Source organism: Oenanthe melanoleuca, chromosome 20, assembly GCF_029582105.1.
Source record: "Oenanthe melanoleuca isolate GR-GAL-2019-014 chromosome 20, OMel1.0, whole genome shotgun sequence".
NCBI classification, from domain to species: Eukaryota; Metazoa; Chordata; class Aves; order Passeriformes; family Muscicapidae; genus Oenanthe; species Oenanthe melanoleuca.
The window spans coordinates 9,927,939-9,948,461 of NC_079353.1; positions in this window are offsets into that span (position 1 = coordinate 9,927,939).

Consider the following 20,523-nt stretch of genomic DNA (forward strand, 5'->3'; position numbering starts at 1 on the left):
TAAATAACTCAAAAGCACTCAAATGACTTCCAGTAGTCTTAGTGAAGGTATAGCTCTGGTGCAGAAACCTAACTGGTTATGCAAGTTCTGTTGGGATGATTTCAAGCTGTCTGCTAGAGGCACTTCTCATCCACTATCTCCAAGGATATTTGAGATTGTGGAAAAATTATTGTGTTTCAAGGCAAAAAGGGAACATTTTGATCACTGATTATGGATTCTTACATTTTAATCTTCCTAAACCCAGGGTTCAGGTAGGCTAAGCTGTTGAGAGCAGTGGACAAACATTTGCCCAGCATCAGGTAACTTCTGCTTGATCAACTCAGTCTCCAGTATATTTGCAGAGCAAGTCTTGAACTTGAACTTCTTAATCAAGAGGGGAGGATCTTTAAAAGTACCCTGCCCTTGTGTTTGTCCCAGTGTATAACACAGCTCTATACAGTTCACAGCCTTCTGTTTTTTGGATGGCTGTGCTTTATCCCTGAAACAAATATGAGTGGAGGCAGCAGAAGACCTGTCCACAGTGGAGGTGCAAGACCTATAAGCTCCTCCTGAGGGAACCCAGAGGAATTCAGGCAGGATTTCAGAAGGGTGACTGGGTGTTAGGTGAGCATTAGGTGAACCCTGGAGAGGTCTGATGGGGTGAACAAGCTCAGAGCAGAAGGTCTGAAGATGAAGGATGCTTTTGCTTCATCTTGAGCAGGGGTAAAGATTAAATCCTCTGGGAGCTGCAGTCCAGGTTGGACAGAGACTTTTTCTCTAAACTGTGTTCTCAAACCTCTGATGAATAACTGCTTGCCCTAGAGGCTGGAAAGAGGAAGGAGCCCAGACTCCATTCAATGGGAACTTGGCTCTTAGGTCACCTGCAGCAGAGATGGTCAGTGCTGGAAGTTTGTAGAATCCCATTTAACTTCAGAAATGTCTGTAACACTGCTATTCTGGACAATCAGTGTCTCCAGGCAAACTTTAATAGAAGATAATTTAACAATTATCAGAAAATAGAATACAAACTGCAGCAATGCCAGCTATACAGAGTTTCTTTTTCTATCAACTTGAGTATTCTGCAGCTCTTTAAATCAATAAAGAGAAAATGTAAAACACATGCTTCTTGTAAATGTTGTTGAATAAAAAAAAACACTTTCTGCATCTATTTCAGGCTTGTGTGCGAAACACATTATAAGACATCAGACACAATCTCCAAATTTTGTGAATGTTATTCAGTATTTCAAGCGACCTACAGGGACACCAGAGGCAGCTTTCAAGAACATCCAGACCCTTGAGTAGCATTGAGTAGCTAAGAAATGATCTTTCTTTTTTTTTAATAGGGATGAATTTCTAAAGCTGGCCAAAAATGAAGATGCAATCCCAGATTGGAGGGAAAGCTCTCTCTCTCTTCCCTCCCCATTTCTCCAGAGCAAAGATTTGAAAATTGCACTTGGAAGGCATTCAATCAAGCAGACGGTCAGCTGTGCTCACATACATTTGGATCAGGTTTTCAGAGCCATGCCAGAATGTACCTTATGCAAAATTAGTGGAAACAATAACAGCAGAGCAGAGGAATAACACAGCAAACCATACAGACACGTCAGGCACAAGCAGCCATTAGGTGAAAGGCCAACATCATTTAGCAACTCACAAGTTCATAAATGGTAGATTTACAGAAATTTAATGCCCTTCTACTCATCAGGGGATTTCACTAGAGACCAGAAATAGCTAATTGGGAATAGGAGCAATGTATTTAGAAACAATGAAACACACTTCAGAAAACGCCTTCAAATCCTTCAAAAAGTAAAAGCACTAATTAAAAAAACGTGTTTTTCTAAGAAGCAGCTGCAGGTTTACAGGGTGGGAATTGGCTAACTCCTGAGAGTCTGTGCTCTCTGTCTGGCCACTGGTTGGCAAATGCAGACCTTTACACTATAATAACTGTTTCAGTAACACTTTGAAATACTTGACCAATCACGTTGAGTTCACTTGGGATTCATTATAATATCATTAGATGGGATTATATCATTTGGTTTAATGTCAATTGCATTTCCATATTGTGTCCAGTGGTTTTACGATGTGGACAAATATTCCACCAAGGACTAGGCTGAGGCCATCACATTTAAATTCTTTTCCTGAGTCACAGTTGGCAAAAATTCTCATCTCAAGACATCCAGGCTGCAAAACCCTCATTGGAAGCAAAGGGGAGATCAAGCACAGTTTTTGTGCTGTTCTGACAGCTGCTCCAGTGGCACTTTTGTTCCAGAGTTTGCTGCACCCACTTTAGTGCTTGAGTCAAATACAAAATTCATTGCCCCAGTCTCCTTTCATCCTGATTGGAAAGACCACAATGAGCTGTGGATTTGAGATTTTCTGGTTGATAGTGGCCAGTCTGAGTGGGAGCAGGAGCTCAGACACCTCAGCCTCCTCAGCTGGGACCACACAACACTGACAGACACCTCAGCTGCCTGGAAATCCAGTCAAGAGCTGAACCCTCAGACTCAGATGTCTCTTCACATCCAAAACATTCAGTGCTCCAACAGTAAGAAAGCTCTAGAGAAATGAAATCTTCATAAGTAGCAGCAAGAAGGGTGTCAGACTGAATTCCTTTTCCAGTATGGCTCTCATTACTGCTTTGAGGCAATGGGTGAATAACTCCTATTCTTCTACAGGGAACAAGCAAAACTCCTATGTATTGCATTGCATAATACATTTTCTACAGGAGTTTTGTTAATGTCACTTCTAATAGAAATTAAATATATGTGCTAATGGCCTAGGTAACAGGAGTGCAGGTTTTTCTCTAGAGAAAAATGTGCTGTTTTCTAACAGACTTAAAGAGTCCTGCTGGAGAAGAAGGTGGATTCTGTTAGCTAAAGCTGTCTGGAAGTACTTTGAAGACAGCACATGGCAAAGCACAGAAAAATCTAAGGAAATAAATTAAAAAATAAAAAAACAGGCACATGATAAAAGTATCAAAGCTTCATGTTAACAATGATAACCATAATAACAGAAATAATGTGTAATGGTACTAATCAAAGAAAAAGCTCAAAAAATACATGTGGTGAAAGACAGAGTGCATGTTGGTGAAGCTCTTGTTCCTGATTATAAAATAATGTACATTAGAAAGCCAGGTGTTAAAAAACCCTAGATCTTGTCCAGAGTTGGTTTGCTTGTAAAAATGACTAAGATCCTCTGATTTCAATTCATGTGCCTGTGTGTCTGTGGGGAACCCTTTGCTCCTTATATATCATAGACCTCACCAGGCACAGCTTGATCAGGGAGCACAAGGTCCCTGATTCATCCCACCCTGGGGGACAGAGGAAGGAAAAATTCCCCACAATGTAAACTTTTCCCTATGCAAAAGCAGGATAGAGCAAGAGTGTGGTGGAATCATTCTGCAAACCTTGGAGAAATGCGATGTTTTCAAGGCCCCTTCCTGCCCATCAAATTTGACTGGCTCAAAGGCAGAGACAATAAAGTGAAATTGTTGATGTCAAGCACTCAGTCTCTTGCAGCATCCATAGAAGGCTTTGTTTCCAGAAACACAGAATCTCGTTTTTCACAAGGCACAGACCAGAACAGAGGAAGGTGTTCAGGACAGTTACAGCTCTGTTGGACGTGCAATAAACTCCACAGAGAGCCCTCTGCCCGTGCTGTGGACAGCCCAAGGAAGCTGTGGAGAGCTTTCTCTCAGCAGGAACCTGGCCTATGATGCTGCTTCTAACAGAGAGTCTCAGTGAGTCTGTAGGGAGGCTTAAGCCTCTTTCTAGGCATCAACCAACATTTGGCCAGGGGAGAGCAAATGAGTCACACCTGCACAGCTCCTTGGCAAACACAAGCCCTATAAAATTCTGCTTTCTTGTCCTCAGGAGTTTCTGAGGAAGATATATTTTCATGGGAATTTACAATTTTTTGCCCTCAAGAGAAACTTCACTATTTCCCTTAATCAAAAGTAGTGTAATTTTTACCACTAAACATCTCACTTGTTCCCATCTGTCCAAAACCACTCCAGTGAGACATGGGCTTGGAAGAACTTGCAAGCCTTGGAAGGCCAGATCCAGCTCCCTGACTCAGCTCCTTTTCTGGCTCTAGGCAGTGGGCTTACCTATAAATACATTTTCCTGTGTGGATGTAACCCCAGCAGGTTCAGTTCCTGGCAGATGTGGAGCAGAAGCCAAGAGACAGAGCAGATTCAAACCACGCTCTCTCCTGGAATAGTTACCAGGACTGAAGCTCAGCCTGCAGCCTGAGCAGCAGTGAGGACAGGGCTGGTTTTGGCAGGCACAGAGCCATGGCTGTGCTGTGACCCAGCTACTGGAAGTGATGGATTTGCTGGGGAAAGGCTCAGCTGACCGTGTGGAGGAGCCTCCTGTGCAGGTTTCCCAGCACTGCTGGGCTCTGGGCATCAGGTTAGCAGGGGATTGCACAGACATGGTCTGGTCTGTTCTGCACTCTGGTCCACCCAAAGTCAAATTCCCAAGTCTCCAGCACACATGCCCATGCAACCTTGTATAACCTCGTGCATAACCACATGGGGAAGCAGCTCCTGGGTCTATTTAAGACATGTTTTGCTTGTAGGTCTGGTGTTCATGGGAAGATACAAATTGCAATGAAGAAGAGCTAGCTGACATTTACCATTAGGTGTATTTCTCTATTATTACAATGGAAGGAAACCTCAAGGAAAAATGTCAGGTTTTTAATTACCTCCAAAGAAATAAACCCCTGGTAATTGAAAACATTCAGTTTGCAGTAGGCAACAAGGGAAATATTTCTCTTACAACCAAAAAGTGGAAGTCTCCAGTCTGTCATGCAGATATTTCCTGCAAGATTTAGCTGGATATCTTCTTTGGTTGCTAAAAACTGGGGGTAAAAAATCAATGGATTTTTCTTTTTGCAATAAAAATATTTTTAGTCTGTGCACACTCAACAATTTTGCAATGGGAGAATATTTTCCTGCCCCTTTCTGTATCCATCATTGCAGCAGTAAAATACAGACTTTTCTTTTCCCTCTGCAGTGTTTTGTCCCTTCCCATTGATCTGTGAACTCACACAGGATGGATATGAGTACTGGGGAGACCTTTTATTCCAAAGTAGGCTGCCAGCAAGCTTGCCAGTGAGAGGGTTATCAGTGGAAATGAGTCTTGCAGAGCCATAAATTCCAGCAGGTTGTGGGAGAGGTGTGTCATCTTTTTTGTTTGTTTACTTGTTTATGTATTTTTTCCCCTGAGGATAAAACCCAGTAATAATTAATGCTGTTGTTTAACATGTTCCTTCTGAAGAACAAACCTTCTTCCACTGCCTTTCCTTTCTTGTGCTGTTTCTGAGAAGTGCTGGGTGAAAACAAAGCTGCATTTTCCAAAACCACATTCGGTGTGGCTGTGCACATTTGTGCTTGGTTTAAAAATATCTCTACACTTCCAGACACGTTCAGCTCCTGCCTTTTTCAGAAAAGATCTCCAGTTGAGTGCTGGCCCACAAAAAGCTGGTCTGGATGTCAATACACACTGGTGGACATGGGGAAGAGTCAAGCTGAAAAGGAATAGAGATATGTTCTCATGGACACAGAGGTATCTGCAGGCTGGTGCTGCCAGGGTGGCATTTAAAAGCAAAGGAATGGGAGAGCACAGAGAAGCTGGCATATTTAATGTAGGCATGATGTGTCTTAGTTTCTCTTTCAACAGTTTCTCCAGAAGACAGAACTTCCACAACACGGAGTTAAGGGCCAAGAAATGTCAGTTTAATTTGGTGTCTGATACTCAATCAGTGCATGGCCTCAGGCAAGTGACTTATCTTTCCTCTATCTGAATGTCTACACCAGTGAAACAGGGGCGAAAGTACTTTCCACAGGAGTGCCAGTGAGTTTAGCATAACTCATTAGTGTCTGCTAGGAGCTTTTAAATCCTGCAGCAGAAAATCCTCTGCAGACACCAGAGGCTAATGCATTGCTGGGGTGGTGGTCAGGGGGAGCCTGAGCCTGGCACCCCCACTTTGTGCTCAGTGACTGAGCTGGTGCCAGGGGCACAGCACAGAGGCTGGTCCCCAGGACTGTGTTTAGGGGATGCTCCCACTGGATAAGGCTGGGGCTGGAGGAGTGCCAGCAGTGCCTCACTGAGAAACAAACAACCAGTGTATCAGCCCTGATCACTGCATCAGCTAATGAAAATGTATGTAATTGATATTTTATAACTGTATGGAGAAAGGATTTTTTTAGGGCTTTAATGGTATCGATTGACGGAAGAAAGCCAGATAGATGTCTCTAGGCTGCAGGCTATAGGGCTAAAGTGCCTTTGAGTCAGGAAATGTATACTTGTTTAAAATTCACTTCAAATTTTCACATCATTTGCAGCTTTTAATGGCATTTTTGGACCCCGGCGATTAATCACACAGCCCCTTGAGTCAACTGATTGTCTCATTTCTGATCAATTATTGTTGTCAACCCCTGTATTCTGCATACTGACTTGTACCATGATCTGAAAGAGAGAGATATCCTTTGGGATAAATCTTGGGATGCTCTCCTTGCATGTGGTCTCTGACAGAACTTCAGTCCTGTTCTTTTCTGAGGATTATTACTGTTCATTTCAGATGGAACTGTTGGGAGTGGCCCAGTGAAGACAATCCTGCTGCTCTAAAACACACTCAGGTACTGTTGCTCACTATTTCCCTGAGATTGCCTTTTGCTTTGTGTTCTTACAGCCCTTGGAAAGAGAGTCAAGGAGCTCCTCATCATGCCACAATTCATTGTTATTTAGCTTTTCACATATCCAGCTGTGATTACATCGGCAACCTTTTTGGCCACAGCATCACATTGGACAAAGCAACATAAAAAAATAACATTTATTTGTTTCTCTGTAAAACAGGAAGATTAAAGAGAAGGGGATCTGCAACAGCTGGTTCCTACTGCAGAGAAAAAAAGAGAACCTGGCTTCCCTATGCAGGCAACACTTATATGCAACCCAAATCTGGATGAAAAGGGAACAAGTACAACAAGCCTGTTGCAGCAAAGGCATGGGCTGGAAAAGCTGGTGAGAAGGCTATTTTAGATAAAGGCCAACAGTGCTGGCTTAGCTTTAAAGCCCAGCTTTGGTTTGGTCATTGTAAATAAAAAAAACCTTCTGTTGTGAGATGGAAAAGTGGATCCAGACACTGCAGGTCCAGTATAGAGTCAGTGCATGAGGCTCTGAGATGGTTTATGTTATCTTCTTTTTCTTTTTCTTCTTTTTCTTGTTGGTTGGGTTTTTTTTTTTTTTGTTGTTTTTTTTTTTTTTTTGTTCTTGAGGATTTTATCTGTTGCTCATCTTGAGATATTTCAGAAGTGAAGTCGATGTCCTTCCCTTTTTCTCTTTTTCACTCTCACTCATTGGAGCATGCAAAGCTTTAAACCAGAAGAAAATAAAACCAGTAAAAGACAACAAAGTAAAAGGAAGAGAAGTTGACATTTCCTGATCTTCCTCTCCATCCACCCACTCACAGAGAATTATTCAGCACATGCACATGAAAGGGTCTCAATATGAATGCAATGTGAGATTTCATTTTCTACTCTTACAAAATGCAATAGTTACATTGAGAGAGAAAAGGAATGGGCTGGACATGAGAGAAAAGTGCAGAGTCATTCTTTCTCTTCTTGTGGTCAGTGTGGCATACCTTGGTTGTAGTTATGTTTGGGACACTTTGCTGGGGAAAGAAAATTAAGAAAATATTTGTTTGAGTGGTATTGGTAAAACTCCAGTGTCACTTCATGCAAGGCTGCTGTGTCAGTACCAGGCCATAGAGAGCTGCCCCTAAACTATAACTGTTAAAGGGTTACTGTTGAATTCTCTTCCACAACTTCAGCTTCCAGTTTCTCTAATTCTACTGAATTAATTTGCAAGAGCTGTCTTAGATAATCCAACATTACACAACAACATTTACAGAGACTGAAAGTTGTGGTAATTTCTTCCCAAATTCTAACTCAATGAAGTCAGTAGCAAAACTCCTGCAGCTTCAAGGTTTCAGCTTATGGCAACTTAGTGCCATGAATTATTTGTGCTCTGGGTGTTTTGAATCTTCGAGTACATTAGGAAAAAAATATTGGGTTTGTCTGTTTGGTCATTAAGAAGGAATAAACAATGGCTGCAAGTTTTAAAATTTATACTGAGAATTACAGGGTTTTGTATTTCTGCTGTCCCTGCAGATCTCAATCCCAAATCAGTTCTTAAAAGTTTTTGGGACTACCCTGCAAACAGTGGAGGATTTATGAACAGAGCCATTCTATTCCTGATAGTCACAATTTAGTTCATGAGTGTGTTAATGATGCCTGACACAAACCAGAGTTCTCTGGGGTTTCATCGATTTTGCAGAACTAGCCATAAAATAACCTTCCCATATTTATGGAGTCTAAGTCTAAATCAGTAGAAAGCCTCCCTCTTAATGTCAGTTAATTTTTGACCCCCCAAAATCTGATTCTCTTCTTTGAACTGATATGATTCCACTATGTGATACATTAGTGTTTGTAACACTAGATCAAAATGCACCATAGACAAATTGCAAACATGCTTATTTAATCTATAGCATAGATGGGGATTAATCCATTTCCCCCCCCAGTTTATTCAAGCAAAACCCCAGGGACTGCACTTACTGGGGTTCTAAGGGTAATCACTTTCTGGCCTTAGCAATACAACCTCAAATATTATTTATACACACTTAATGTGCCCACCCCTCCAATGCATTGTTCTTGACTTTGCTGCAGTACTGGATAAAGACAGAAAGTGAATAATCTTTGGGAAGCTGCAGATGTCTTATTCAGGCTCTGAAAATTCTTGGTTTGTCTGTTTAGTAACAGCTACTTTCTCAGTGATCAGGTTTGGGATTCTTTTCCCTAAGTGTCAAGGTGGGAGCATAGCTGATGATAATACTGACAATACAAAAGCAGCAGCTGTGTGATTTGCCCATGTCATATAATTCAGAAGCAAGAGTCTTGAAAACATCTAGGAATGGATATTTTCCCCCTTTTCTCAGAAAACTATGTTCTTCCTAATCAGAAATTTTCCCTCTCATATCAGTGACAAATCTGATTTTCCAAAGTTCAGGGGGAAACTCCAGCTTGACTTTGGGCATGAAGTAAATCATCCAGTACCACTTTTAAGAGCTGATCACCTGTGAGGGGCCGTGATCTCACCACTGGCTTGGAGAAAGGAGCAGTTGATAGGAGGCAAGAGCACTCCTTGGATATGTTGTATAACTTTGTGTTCATTAAGATGTTTCAGATACAGATCAGCCTTCTTTGTTCAATATTTATCTTTTCATCTGCCCTGACCTGAGGACTGGGAGCACTTTGAGAAGTTAATTGAAAGCTTGTTTTTTTTTCATTTTAGCTCTCAGGTCTAAAACTTTTCTTTCAGTAATGGCACTGAGAACACTTCTGTCCTGTCTGCAATAGCTCAGAAACCTTTTCCAGCAGCAACTGGGAATTCATTATTGATCACCATTGTCTTACTTCAGGAATTCTCCACTGAGATGATTTTTATTATTGGATGACAAACCCAGGAAAGTGATTATTTCTCTCATGTTTCTTCTGCTCAACCATCACATGCTCAACATGTGATTCCCATATTTTCTCTCTGAGACCAGATGGATTTTTTTTTGGGGATTTTATTCCATCCTTCCTCACCCAAATATGGTACCAAGAGGTCTGAGCAAGTATTTCAGAGATCTGCACTCAGACTTTGAGCTGTGTGAGTTTCTTTTGCAGGTTTTGAGAAATAGTTGTGCTTAAACTGACATCTCTGGAAACTGGCAAAAATATTGATTTTTTTTTTTTTTTTTTTTTTTTTTTTTTTTTTTTTTTTTTTTTTTTTTTGTTATTACTGTGGATTGTTTTTTGGAGAAGGGACTGTTTTCTATAAGTTTTATATGTAGTATTTTGTACAGCAGTGTCCATGTCTGCTGGCATAATAAAAGATTTTAGAGAGATTTATTAATTTAAAAAAATTAAATTGCAAATTGACATTGGTATTATGACTGAAGTTTTAAAACCAAAGAGTGAGTAACATGGAGGGATTTGACATGAAGAAATTGATAGAATATATGCAGAGAGACACAATTAAATGTGTATTTTAGATCATTTGTAAAGGTGGGGATTATGAAGGAACTGATAAATACTGGTTATGCAGTAGGTCCATGTTAATATTTCTTTGGAATAGAATGCACTCAAATAGCTCCATTATATCCCTTATTAGCATGGACCTCTATTTTACAACAGCTGTTCCTATAAGAAATTTGTTTCATAGGAATAGAAATATCAGAATAGAAAAAGAACAAAACATTCAGGAACTGAGCCTGTCTCCCAAAGCAAGGAATAGAACACCCAGCCAAACATGAAATCTAGACAAAAAACAGAGTTTCTAAAGAAGGGATGAATCTCCATATTTTGCATGGAGTGAAAGATGTTGCAGTGGTTATTTTAGACTAACCTTGGTGATAATGGTGATATTAAAGTTATTTATAAATGCTTACTGGTGTGTGCACCACCAGTTCTGATATTACATTCAGAAGTTCAAAATTCAGGGGTTAAATTGGCCCTGAAATCAGGACACATATTCCACAAGCTCAGAAAGAAACAAAAATAACACCTAAAAATGAGGAAACACCAATGTTTTGGTGCTGTGCTTCTTACTTGCCTTAAAGATTCTGATCCTTTCCTGTTACATTTGTGAATTCTTCTCCACAAACCCAAGGACATCACATTCAGTTTTTGTGGGATGTTTCTGGGGTCCCAGCACTGGAGCCCTGAGAATTGAGCTGCTCATGGTGAAACCTGACAACACCTTTGATTAATTCTCCACAGCAATACTGGGAGCTTCAAAGAGTGCTCACCTTTAGTGTTCTTTTGCTTGGTTCTTGTCTAAGGATTATAACTAAAATATTCCATGGAAATGTTTTATTCATTTCAGTCCAGAAAATGTTGAGATTTATTTTTTATCCTTAATTAATCTAAATCTTAGCATGTCTTAATATAATGAAAAACTAAAAATAACAACCTAACACATGCACCCTGCTCCAGGCACCTTTTTTTTTTTTTTTTTTTTTTTTTTTTTTTTATTTTAAAGGGGGTTAATTTTAGACTTGGCATCTTTGCCCCATGAACTTCCCACATGTGGTTAAAGCTACAAGCCAGGTCCTGCCACCAGCCATATTTACCAGAAACAGCAGCAGAAATTTCCAGCAGAACAGTAAAGGGGCTGCAGTTCCTGTTGTTCTGCCAGTGTATTTAATCTAAAAATATTATTCATCTTGCCAACCACTTTAATGCAATTGGGGAATGGCAGAGCTGGGAAGAAAAGCTCTTTGTTAAAAAATTTCAGCTTAGAAGTGACTCTGTTTTCTCCTATATTGTCTGCTGCTCTTTTTTCCCCTTCCTTTCTGCATGGCCTCCTTTGCTGTTTACCCAATCTCCTTGTCAGACTTCTCCCAGTTGTATTAATTATCATTCAATAAAACACTAATCATTTAGAATAACTGTGCTTTACTTTTAAACACAACTTTTTAAAACTCAGCACAAGGAGAGATGTAAAAAGTTATCCAAAGGAAGAGACAAAATCCTTCCTTATTTAACTACCTGGATTTACATCCTGGAAGCAGTTACAGGGATCATGGCACAAAGACTGGGCTTTACTGAGCCAGCCACAGCCCTAATCTTTGGCTTTTCCTTGTTTTGTTGACTCTGCCATTTCTTTTCTTTGTAGTTTTCTGTTGCTGAAGCAGAAGCTGGAAGATGATCACAGAGGAAAGTGGAGACACTGAGGTCAAGTGTCCTTGAAGTGTGTTTGTGACTAATTCATTAATGAGCTTATTTGGGGAAAATCCAAAACTGACTTGTTTTGCACCTGAGCATGAAGGGCACCTGCCCAGGGAAGGGAATGGAGAACAAAGCTGGTGAGGGAGCTGGGGGAGCTCAGCTGGAGGAGAGGAGGCTGAGGGGAGCCTCATTCTCTACAAACCCACCTGAAATGAGTTGTAACCAGGCAGGGCTCAGCCCCTTCTGCCAAGCATCAAGGGACAGAACAAGAGGAATCAGCCTCAGGTTGTACCAAGAGAGGTTTAGGTTTGATATCAGGAAAACATTTCTTCACTGGAAGGGTTGTCCAGCCTTGGCACAGGCTGCCAAGTCACCACCCCTGGAGGGATTTAAAAGATGGATGTGGCACTTGGGAACATGGCTCAGTGGTGGCCTTGGCAGTGCTGGGTTAAGGGTTGGACTCAATGATCTTGGAGGGCTTTTCCAACCTAAACAAATTTATGATTCTGTGACCATAGTGGAGCAGAGGACTGGCAGTATTGAAACCAGACCATCCCTTGCAGCAGAGAACAAATACAACCCCAAAACTCATGGAGAATTTTTAATTTAAAAAAAAAAGTTAACTTGACTTGGGTGGCCCTACAGCCTCTTTTATTCTGCAGAAGTGGCTTTTCCTGGGAGCTGCTGTGCACCAGGCTGGATCCAGCCCGTGGGATGACTTGGGAAATGCCTCTGCTGTGACCTTGCTGGGAGGGGAGGGTGGCAGTGAGCTGGGCTGAGCTGGGCTGAGCTGGGATCAGAGCACCTGCACAGGTGCAGGCTCCCAGCCCCCTGCAGCCAGTTGTGGGGGGAAGGGTTTGGAAGATGGTCATGGGGGTGCTCCTGGCTTTCAGGCCAGCTCACTGTGCTTGGTTCTGAGCTACCTGACCTGATTTCAGCCTTCCTGTGCCTGATGGGAACCTACAAGAAAGATGGAGAAAAACTTTTTACAAAGGCATGCAGTGGCAGGACAAGGGAGAATGGCTTTACATGGAAAGGGAGTAGTTTTTGATTATAGATTAGGAAGAAATTCTTCTCTTTGATGGTGATGAGGCCATGACACAGGTTACATGAAGAATCTGTGAATGCCCTGTCCCAGGAAATGTCCAAGGCCAGGTTGGATGGGGCTTGGAGCAACCTGGGATAGTGGAAAGTGTGGAACAAAATGATCTTTAAGGACCCTTCCAATTCAAACCATTTTGTGATTTTCTGATTGTCTGATTCATTCCAGGTAAGGAATGGATGCTGAAGCTTTGTGGTATGTCAGCAATAGAAATAATCTGAAACTGCTGCCTTTTATTTGCTCTTTCACATAGATAGGTGAGGGTATATATATAAATAAAGAAAAAGCAGAAGATACTAGATTATAAACCAAATAATGGTACGAACCAGACAGAGTCAGAGGAAAGCGATATTGAGTGATTTTAACCTTGCACACACCTTCATTTATAATTATTATTTATGATGATTACGGATTCATTTATTTAGTGAGCTGAATGTACGTGTTGTTCTGTCAAGGGTCAACAAAATAAACAATCTCTTCCCCCATTAAAATCAGTGGTCTAAAAGTGGCAGGATAAGAACTAGATCTGGAACAATCTGATACCATCATTACATCCTGGAGTAGTACAGGGAAGGCTCTCAAGGAGATTTCTGCAGAAATAAACTCTAGAATGCAAAGATACATTAGAAGGGAAGCTACTGCAGGTGCATGAGTGGGCTGAGGATGTGCAGCCTGGAATGAACGAGGAGAAAATGCTGGGATGGGCAGGGCTGAGGGCAGGCACTGGGAGGAGAAGGGCAGGTCTCTGTCTCACTGGTGTATCAGGGGAAAGCCCAGCTTTTTACCTAGTGAAAGAAAAGTATTGGGTTAGATTGTGCATTTAGCCACCCATAAACCAAACCAAAGCTCCCAAGGAAAAACCATCTCTCTACTGTGCTTTGTCCTTCTCCCAGAGATGGGTGAGCTTGTGAAAACCTGATCTGTGCGAAGGGTGGTCTTATCTTCAACATCTCTTGGACCTTCACCCCTGAAGTTGTGGCATCTTACTCCATGGAGTCCATCTCTGAGCTTTTTTCGCTCTGCAAGAACAGTGTAAAGCAGGGGAGCTGAAGATTGCAGCTATTCATAATTGGGCATAAAATTTTGAATATGAAGGGAAAAAAAGGAAGTGACTATACCAGCATAACAGATGATGGAGTATTCCCTTTCCAGCTTTTGAAAGCATCCATTTGGATTTGGGGAAAAGAGGAGAGGAGTGTGTGTGTGAGATGGTGCTGGGGTCAGGGGAGCACTGGAAAGAGATGAATTCCCTGACCCTCTTCTGTGGAATCTTAATAACGTGTTAAGTTATTGTGCAGCAGAGGAATGCAATTAGCGCAGCAGCCAAATCCTCCTCCAGCAGGTCATTACTGCATTAGTAAATGGAGGCTGTTAAGGCACACAGCATCCCTAAACATACCAGAGGGGCTGCTGGCCCTACAGGACCCAGGATTGATGAGAAAACTCCCACTGCTCTCTCCCCTTCTCCATCCACTTTTCATTATTGCTTTTCTGATCAAGCATGCGACCACATCCTTCCCCATCCTCCCCCACACCCTGCTCCTGAGACACATTCCCAGGAGGCCTCTGTGGAAAATCAAATCACAACCCACCAAGAGGTGTCTGTGATATATGCAGAAGCAGCCTCCAGCTGTGAGGAGCTCAGCTCTGCCCTGGAAAACTTCCCCAGCCAAGGGGAGAGGGCAGAGCTGTGCTCCCTGGCAAGGGCAGGAGCAGAGCAAGGCTGCTCTGCACCAGTGCCAGCCCAGGAGAGACATGATCCCATCCCAGCCTTAGATGCTGACCCATCCTGCTGTGTTACAGGGAAATCTCTATCACACCTTGAGGTGCAGGTTGCCAAGGAAGAGGATCCTGAAATCTCTGACTTGGATTAACCCTGGGGTTCCCTAGGCCTGACCAACTGCTCCTGCAGACCCCTGAGTTAGCCCAAGCAGTTCCAGAGAAGCCTGGCAAAGCCTGTGGATTATGAAACAAATGGCATTTGTTTCCACGTGTTTAAACTAATTCTGAATATTTTGGAATGGTTCTGGTTAAAATAAAGGCAAATTGACACCTTTTTCCCATAATAAAATGTAACAGCCTAAGGTTAATCATGAGGTGGTGTGGGAATCAGTGCCTTGCTCATGGTCCAGACCTCCATCCCAGCCAGGTCAGGACACTGCACATCCTGGGGCCCCTGAAACATTACAGCAACTGGGCTCCACATACAGTGAATGGATTCTTATTCCCATCAAAATGCTGATGATTAGAGAGATTCCAGCAAGCTACAGGATGATGTGCCATTGGAGCCAAGCACGTGAGCTCTTCAAGGATGGGGCAGGTGAAAGTCACTGCCACCATTTCCTTATTTCAGCACAGAAGCTGAGGGCTGCCTCTGACAGAGGTCTGGCTGCTTTGATAAGACAAAATCCAATGCAATGACATCTTGTAAGGCAAATTAAAATGCAAGGATAGAGTAAATTACCAGGCATTCTTGACCTTTGTCTTCAAACACACACAGATATCCCCAGTAACCACTGTCCATCCGAGGCCATTACAAAGCAAATGCTCCAAGTTTGTTATTGTGTGTGTCCAGCAAACAGGAATGTCTGCAGCAGCCAAGTGGTTGGGTTCCACACAGTCAGGAATCTGAAAATTAGAGACCATAGTACATGCTTATAAATAAGTAAATAGGACTATAGCTTTAAACATATAAAATAATGATTTTTTTTTTAACCAGAGTGCTGTTTCCAGCTCTTCAGCATTAGAGATCATGTTTATATTGCTATGCAAATTATTCCTCATAGTGCATTTACAAATTTTATGTTCATTATTAATAGCTTTATGAGTTTTCCCCCTTCCTGTTTGGTGCTATCTATAGTGCTTGGGTAATACATAATTAACGTTAACTGCTAGTGCTCTGGCCCCCGTGCCAGTTTACATTAGGATATTTTTTCATGTCTTTTGTCTCTAGCTGTTGGAAATTGGTGCTCAGTGGGAATGAAATAGCCAGATTACTTTGTGCTGCTCTTTGCAGGCCTTTCATCTCTCTTGACTTATGTGATGCTGGTGGATTAAATCACTGATTTCTCTCCTTTTCCAGACTTGGGTTCACAAATATGTTTTAACCTTGGCAAGCCTGGTACTTTCCCTTTGGGCCAGATTTTGTCTACAGTCTATTGGTAATACAGCCAGAGTGGTTAGAAGTGTAATTCTTCAGTGGTGCTTTTATACCCCAACAGCCCAAAGTAAATGCAAGTAATACCATCAGAAACTCCCCAAAAGTTACTTTCCTAAAAAAATCTGTTTCTTCAGGGAAACTGTCACAAACCAGAGTGGAAATAAATCATAATAGAAGCTATGCCTACGTGTCTGAACAAACAATTTCATTTAAAATAGACTTAAAGTTGCAGGTAGAATGGATTATCTTGCCACAACCTCAGCTGAGGCTGCTGGAGTGATGGGGCAGGGATGCAGGCTGGCTGCAGGGTAGTGATGGAGGGAAGTTTCAGGTGAGGACAGAAGGGCTTTGATGGAGCTGTCTGGAGCAGCCAGCCTGCTCCCTGCTCGTCAGGCCAAGCTCAGCCTCTTGCACAACGTAGGATTGCAGCTTCTATCTGCTGAGCATCTCCCAGAGGGGAAACACCCAGGGCTCTGCAGGAGAGAGGAGCTCTGCTGCTTGGTGGGAAATGCCACAGAGTGGGGCATGGGGAAGGAAAGCTCAGCACTGAAATGGAGCTTTCCCATCCTCACCTCAAACCCTGGGAAGCTGCAGGTGTCTCCTCTGTGTTGAAGCAAGATGGCCACAGAAACATTAAACACTGGCTTTCACTGAGAGTTTTCCAAGGCAGCAGCTTGTCAAACCACCAGAGTTAATAATAAAACTTTGGGCTGCTCATGTCCTGATGTCTCAAGTGCCACAGAGCAGTGCTGATAGATGAGATGGCACCATCACACCTTTGTGTCAAACCAGTGATTAAACAGGAGCAGCTCGAGATGGAGCAACCGTGTGGTAATGGGACATTTGAATTCTGCAGCTTCAAATCAGGTCCAACCTTGCTGAGGCACTGAGATGAAATAACACCCTTTTTGGAAACTTAATGTATCAGGACAAAGTTCTTCATGCTCTGTAGGCCTAAGGGAAAAGAGAAGGTTTTATTCTGAATGTGTCCAGACCCTTTTTCTGCAAACTGAAGGGCTCTGCATGATACTTTGAAATGTGAGTTCATGAGCAGACACCTCTGCCTTACATGCAACTGCAAGAATCAGAGTAGAATGAAGTAGCATAACCTAACACCACATTTGTCAAATAGAATCTTGAATTTGATTATATTACATCTCAAAGGATTTTGAAAGTTCTAATGTCTGTCATTCATTCCAGTGATATGCTATTGTTTTTGTGCAATAATAGCAGCCCTGTGCCATTTTTGTGCCCTGGCAAGCATTGCAAACATATTTTAAGTGTTCTCTTGGACTAGGAAAATGGGGTTTTGAGGATCTTGTAACTATATTCACCTGAAAAACAACAACAAAGAGAGATTCACCCTCCTCTGAACCTTGAAGACAAAAATCCAAAATCATGAAAGCGTTCTCCAGATGGGCAAAATCCTAGTTTTTCTAACAGCTGAATGTTAGCAAACCAAATGGATTGGAAGAGAAGTTTTATTTTAGGCTCTCAGCTGTCTTTGTTCAACTCTCTGGGCTTACTTTGCAGGTATAAGCTCTGCTCTGGGTGCTTTAAGAGAGACCCTTTCCCTTTGGTGAAGCCATCCCAGCCTCCTTCTACATGTGAATCAGTTGAACCCTCACAGTTATTTGTGTCTTCTCCCCTTGTCTCTCTCTTTTACCATCCATGTCATGTTTGCTCAATTTACTACACAACAAGTATTTCCACTTCTTACCCTGAAGGGTCAAGTGAGCTCATGAAAAAATCAGTGTGTCTCCACGCATCAGCACCAAGAGTGCCCATCAGGCCCAAATCAGGCTGTTCTGAGCTGCTGAGCCAGGGGTGATGGTGTGGGAAGGAGACAGGGGTTAATGCACAGGGCTGAGAGAGCACCTCAGCGTGTTTGAACTAGCACAGGAGCCGCTGCTGGGAAGGCAGTGAGTCACAGTGTCTGTGTTTGTGTAGGTGTGTGAAGAACGAGAGGCACACACGGCCCTGCGCTGCTCAGGACAGATTTATCATGCTGCAAGTGCATGCAGCTCCAACTGAAATCAAGGAAAATCAGCCTGTCCTCCTGCCTACGTGTGCTTCTGCTGGACTCTGCCTGGCCTTGTGCTGAGGATGCTGCTGGGCTCTGTCAGGATGGATCATGGCAAAGCTGTGCGGAGAACGGGATGTTTCTGTTTTTCAAAGGATTCTGGTTTATGTGTGTAACATCTGATTCTATCACTTACAGCTGATCTTTGCCTTCTGGCCTCCCTGTGAGAACTCAAATTCTTCCCCAAACCTCTAAAATCTAGATTTGGCAAAACTCCAAGCATTATATTTCATGACTATTTTTGCTGTTGTTTCTTGCTGGAATGAAATTGAGACCTTTTCAACACATCTGTGGAAAAAAGAGACACATTCTGATCAATCTGTATCCCAGGAGAGGCAGAAGTTGCATCTCCTGGGTGATAGGTGCCTTGAATTAATTTCTTCTGTTTGCCTCCCATAATACAACTAGTCCAAGTGGAGTTTCTGGCAGTAGAATTCTGTTTGATGACACCATCACACACACCACTATCACTCACATCATAGCTTGGTGTCACCCAAACTTGTTCCACTTGCTTTTTTGCCCTGGCCATCAGGAGACACAATGCTACCCTGAGCCAGACTATTAAGGGATTTATATGCCAGCTCATTTTAGAAAAGAATCTGGTTCCTTTTGTGCACCCACGGAATTTTTAATCTTGGGGTCAGTAGATGAGGAATGGCACAAAGGATGCCTCGTTCTTATGACTGTAAAGGAAAAGTAAATCTCTGATCAAATGTGGCTCCGTGCTCCCCCTCCTTCCCAGCTGTGGTATTCAGACACTTCATAACTGTTCCTCAGTGTCCCTCCAGCACACCTCTCACTCAAGGCAGCTCTATTTTCATTTCAGACATAGGAAATTTGGGTTCAGAGATACTGTGTCACATCAGGGTCACCCAAAAAGACTTAGAATGACAATGGCTTCCTCAGCTTTTCCACTATTGTCCTACCCCTCTGGAAATACACGTAAATATATGTTTTTGAAGATGAGACACAGACAAATCCCACAAGGAGCTCCCTTCCCTTTCCCAGCACGGATAAGCCATCGGGCAGGCGTCGCCCTGCCACGCAGACCACGCAGGGAGCCCGAGTGGCGGATCAGGCACAGCCTCTCTGGGCTGGCAGTCACCTGGGTGGCAGCAGTGGGTGCTGCAGGAGCTGAGCCGTGGGTGGGGTGTTCCTAGAACGTGCTGCCTGCACTGGGGAAAGCAGCCATGCCCTGCAGCGCAGGTGCTTCTCCGAGCACCACATTTCAGGGAGGTGTCAGAGACAGACAGCCTGTTCCTCCCAGAACATGTCTGGCTCTGTCTCCTCCTGGAAAAGGGATGTAAAAGGGCAGCTGCAATAAGTGGCTGTTTTTCATCAGGGCACGTTGTGCAAATCAGACTTTCTGGGGTTAAAAAAGGCAATTTTTCTGAGAAGAAAGGGGGCTTTCTACACATGGAAACCTCCATATCATGGTCCTCTCAGCTTGAGGACATGCCTTGCATTTACCTGCAGACTGGGTTTAACACTGACTACCAAAGATATAATTAATTAATTACAAAAGAACTTCATCTTTTCTGTAAAAAGAAAATCCTCCTCTCACTTTTCCAGCCCTACCATTGAGCTCTTAATGTCACTTTGACTTCAAAGCTTTGAAAGAAGAGAATAATATTTAATGTTGTTTTTATTGGCAATAATATATCTCCTGATTTTCTGACTCATGCTGGTTGAATTTATGGGGCAAAAGGTGCTGGGGTCTTTTCACTTTGCAGTGGGGCAGAAAAATTGCTTGTTGGGGCTTGAAAAGCAATTGCATCATCAAGTGTGTGAGACTTCCTCTGAGTACTGCTGAGGGGGTTAGAGAGGAAGAGAGTTTTTCTTCTCTGCACTTGTTTTGGTTTGTGAATCTCTCTTATCACCATGCATCAGACCTGTGTTTATTGAATTTCCACCAGTCACTGAGATCTATGGCATGATTAACAGGAGATACACACAGGGAGTGGAGAGGGTGCCTTAGGAAAGGGGAGGTGCTTTGTGGCAAGGCTGTAATGATTTTCTTGTCCTTTGCATGGGAGGAACGCACACAGCGAGTGTTTGTACAGCATCCAGCCCTGTGAAGCCCTGATGTGGTAAGAGCCTCCTGAGTAATATATTCAGAGTGATAAAAGTGGCTGCTATCTGCTAATGAGAGCGGTGGGAATGAAAAATGAATCCTTGGTTTCATCATTTTCCAGGAATGCAGCTCCTTCTGGCTTCCCAGAGCTTCATCTCCCATCCAGCTGCCGTGTGGGCTGCAACTGAGCGTGCAGCTGGGCAAGAGGGTAAAACACAGCCCCTCAACACACTGAGAAGGCCAAAATAGTGTATTTGGGTACGTGATACAGATGTCTTCAGATGTACTGACCTCCTGGTGGAACTTTCTGAAAAAGTACCAATAGGGTTTTCTGTGAATGCAATACAGG